This window comes from Canis lupus, chromosome X (assembly GCF_011100685.1).
Source record: "Canis lupus familiaris isolate Mischka breed German Shepherd chromosome X, alternate assembly UU_Cfam_GSD_1.0, whole genome shotgun sequence".
Lineage (NCBI taxonomy): Eukaryota > Metazoa > Chordata > Mammalia > Carnivora > Canidae > Canis > Canis lupus.
Window position 1 is genome coordinate 108,560,123 of NC_049260.1, and position 4,102 is coordinate 108,564,224.

The 4,102-nt window shown below is 41.5% G+C and overlaps 1 pseudogene; it reads right to left on the minus strand.

Moving 5' to 3' along the window:
* Positions 1 to 1,148: 1,148 nt before the first annotated feature.
* Positions 1,149 to 1,637, minus strand: LOC100688564 (annotated as a pseudogene).
* Positions 1,638 to 4,102: the final 2,465 nt, after the last annotated feature.

Consider the following 4,102-nt stretch of genomic DNA (forward strand, 5'->3'; position numbering starts at 1 on the left):
AAAGGAGGGCAAGATATATTGAATTTTCAAGTGTCAGCAAGTGGTACCACTGACCATCAACTTTTGGTTTATTCTTCTCATGTATCAAGTCCAGAATCCGTAGCTGGTGCAGTAGCTTCTTGAGGCATGCTATCAGGATCCAAGTGCCTTGAGTTTATCCACTGTACCACCCAGAAAAAGGGTCTGCCTTCCTTAGGGCAAAAAAATGGCACCAGTACTCCTAAGTTTCATGTATGTGCTCTTGGATGTAGCAGGATGTAGCAAAGACAAAGGTTCATGCTTGCCAGACCTGCTTTCTTTTTTTTTTTTTAAAGATTTATTTATTTATTTATTCATGATAGACACAGAGATTGAGAAAGAGGCAGAGACACAGGAGGAGGGAGAAGCGGGCCCCATGCCGGGAGCCCGACGTGGGACTCGATCCCGGGACTCCAGGATCGCGCCCTGGGCCAAAGGCAGGCGCCAAACCGCTGAGCCACCCAGGGATCCCCAGACCTGCTTTCTTATATCAAACACCTGGTAGCTTTGTTAAGCAGACTTCTATTTGTATCTCTTTTTGTTATCAACTACAGTCACCATGTTATACATTAGATCCTTATTTCTATCAAGATCATTTGTATTAGATCCTCACTTGTACAAGTTCCACTTTTATCTCTAAAATTGCTGGAGCTGTTATATGGCTACCTTTAGCTGGGGAACTATTCTTAACTAGGCACATTATCATCCTCATTCAAAGTGAGCTTCTGCTAATGTGGAAGATTCAATAGGTGCTCTGTATAATGACAAAATCCTCTGTAGCAATTATGCTAAGTTTCTGAATTACTGATCTGGAAAAATGCTCACACTATAATGTCATGTGAGAAGCAGGACAGAAAGCATATACAATATAATCTTAATTTTGTTTAAAAAATATAATTTATATACATACATACCCCACGTGTGGGAGTTCCAAAATGTTAGTAGTAGCTATTATCTATAGAGTTAGAATCATGTCAAAGAAGTATTGATAGACAAAATTTTTATCATACTAAATTTTTTCTGAATTCTCTGAACTTTCTATAATGAGCCTGTATTATCTTTAAATAGAAAAAAAAGTCACTTTAAAAAACACCCCATAAGCTCTTGAAGACTAAGTCCAAAATATTTACTTATGCAGGTTCATCTTCATTGTCAAAAGAAAGGAGGGAACTGTTTTTTATTTGCTTTTGTGAGTTCTTTTTAACCGAGTCCTGATTATTTATTTCATCTTCTTTTGCCTTCCTCTTTTTTCAAGTTGCTGTTAAACCTGAGTATTTTTCATCTGATGAACGCTTGACTGGTTTCTGATAAATGATTCTTCCATCAACAGCAGCTGGTTCTTCATCTGCTTTCGCAGCTTTTATTTCTGCTTTAATTTTCATGACTTCTTCAACTGACAGGTCTCCCTTTTTTAAAACCACCACTTGGGGCTGCTGTTCATCTTCTTTGTCACTGTGATCACCATCATCATCTGGGAGCTGAAGCTGGGTTCTCTTGGTTTCCACGGTGGGCCCTTCCCTGAAGCCGACACATTCCTTGAAGCAGGAGAGGAACGCCGGCTCAGCTGGCCCCACGTATGAAACCTGGTTCCTCTTGCTCCTAGCTGAGTAATATTCCATTGTATACATATACAACATCTTCTTTATCCATTCATCTTTCCATGGACACCAAGGCTCCTTCCACAGTTTGGCTATAGTGAACATTGCTGCTATAAACATTGGGGTGCAGGTGTCCCGGCGTTTCACTGTATCTGTATCTTTGGGGGTAAATCCCCAGCAGTGCAATTGTTGTAGGGTAGCTCTATTTTTAACTCTTTGAGGCATCTCCACACAGTTTTCCAGAGTGACTGCACCAGTTCACATTCCCACCAACAGTGCAAGAGGGCCCCCCTTTCTCCACATCCTCTCCAACATTTGTTGTTTCCTGTCTTGTTAATTTTCACCATTCTCACTGGTGTGAGGCGGTATCTCATTGTGGTTTTGATTTGTATTTCCCTGATGGCAAGTGATGTGGAGCATTTTCTCATGTGCTTGTTGGCCATGTCTATGTCTTCCTCTGTGAGATTTCTGTTCATGTCTTTTGCCCATTTCATGATTGGATTGCTTGTTTCTTGGGTGTTGAGTTTAATAAGTTATTTATAGATCTTGGATACTAGCCCTTTATCTGATACGTCATTTGCAAATATCTGTAGGTTGCCTTTGAGTTTTGTTGACTGTTTCTTTTGCTGTGCAGAAGCTTTTTCTCTTGATGAAGTCCCAATAGTTCATTTTTGCTTTTGTTTTCCTTGCCTTCATAGATGTATCTTTTTTTAAAGATTTTTATTTATTTATTCATGAGAGACACTGAGAGAGAAAGAGAGAGGCAGAGACACGAGCAGAGGGAGAAGTAGGTTCCACGCAGGGAGCCCGACCTGGGACTCGATCCCAGGTCTCCAGGATCAGGCCCTGGGCTGAAGGTGGCGCCAAACCGCTGAGCCACCTGGGCTGCCCTTCACAGATGTATCTTGCAAGAAGTTGCTGTGGCCAAGTTAAAAAAGGATGTTGCCTGTGTTCTCCTCTAGGATTTTTTTAAATAATAAATTTATTTTTTATTGGTGTTCAATTTGCCAACATACAGAATAACACCCAGTGCTCATCCTGTCAAGTGCCCCCCTCAGTGCCCGTCACCCATTCACCCCCACTCCCCGCCCTCCTCCCCTTCCACCACCCCTAGTTCGTTTCCCAGAGTTAGCAGTCTTCATGTTCTGTCTCCCTTTCTGATATTTCCTCCCCATTTCTTTTCCCTTCCCTTCTATTCCCTTTCACTATTATTTATATTCCCCAAATGAATGAGACCATATAATGTTTGTCCTTCTCCAATTGACTTATTTCACTCAGCATAATACCCTCCAGTTCCATCCACGTTGAAGCAAATGGTGGGTATTTGTCATTTCTAATGGCTGAGTAATATTCCATTGTATACATAGACCACGTCTTCTTTATCCATTCATCTTTCGATGGACACCGAAGCTCCTTCCACAGTTTGGCTATTGTGGACATTGCTGCTAGAAACATCGGGGTGCAGGTGTCCCGGCGTTTCATTGCATCTGTATCTTTGGGGTAAATCCCCAACAGTGCAATTGCTGGGTCGTAGGGCAGGTCTATTTTTAACTCTTTGAGGAACCTCCACACAGTTTTCCAGAGTGGCTGCACCATTTCACATTCCCACCAACAGGGCAGGAGGGTTCCCTTTTCTACGCATCCTCTCCAACATTTGTGGTTTCCTGCCTTGTTAATTGTCCCCATTCTTACTGGTGTGAGGTGGTGGATTCTTCTCTCACATTTAGATCTTTCATCCATTTTGAGTTTATCTTTGTGTATGGTGTAAGAGAATGGTCCAGTTTCATTCTTCTGCATGTGGCTGTCTAATTTTCCCAGCACCATTTATTGAAGAGACTGTCCTTTTTCCAGTGGATAGTTTTTCCTGCTCTGTCGAATATTAGTTGACCATAGAGTTGAGGACCCATTTCTGGGCTCTCTATTCTGTTCCATTGATCTAGGTGTCTGTTTTTATGCCAGTACCACACTGTCTTGATGATCACAGCTTTGTAGTACAACTTGAAATCTGGCATTGTGATGCCCCCGGCTCTGGCTTTCTTTTTCAATATGCCCTGGCTACTCAGGGTCTTTTCTGGTTCCACACAAATCGTAAGATTATTTGTTCCAACTCTGTGAAGAAAGTCCATGGTATTTTGATAGGGACTGTATTGAACGTGTAAATTGCCCTGAGTGACATTGGCATTTTCACAATATTAATTCTTCCAATCCATGAGCATGGAATATTTTTCCATCTCTTTGTGTCTTCCTCAATTTCTTTCAGAAGTGTTCTGTAGTTTCTAGGGTATAGATCCTTTACCTCTTTGGTTAGGTTTATTCCTAGGTTTCTTATGCTTTTGGGTGCAGTTGTACATGGGATAGACTCTTTAATTTTCTTTCTTCAGTCTCATTGCTAGTGTATAGAAATGCCACTGATTTCTGGGCATTGAATTTGTATCCTGCTACATTGCCAAATTGCTGTATGAGTTCTAGCAATCTTGGGGTGGGTC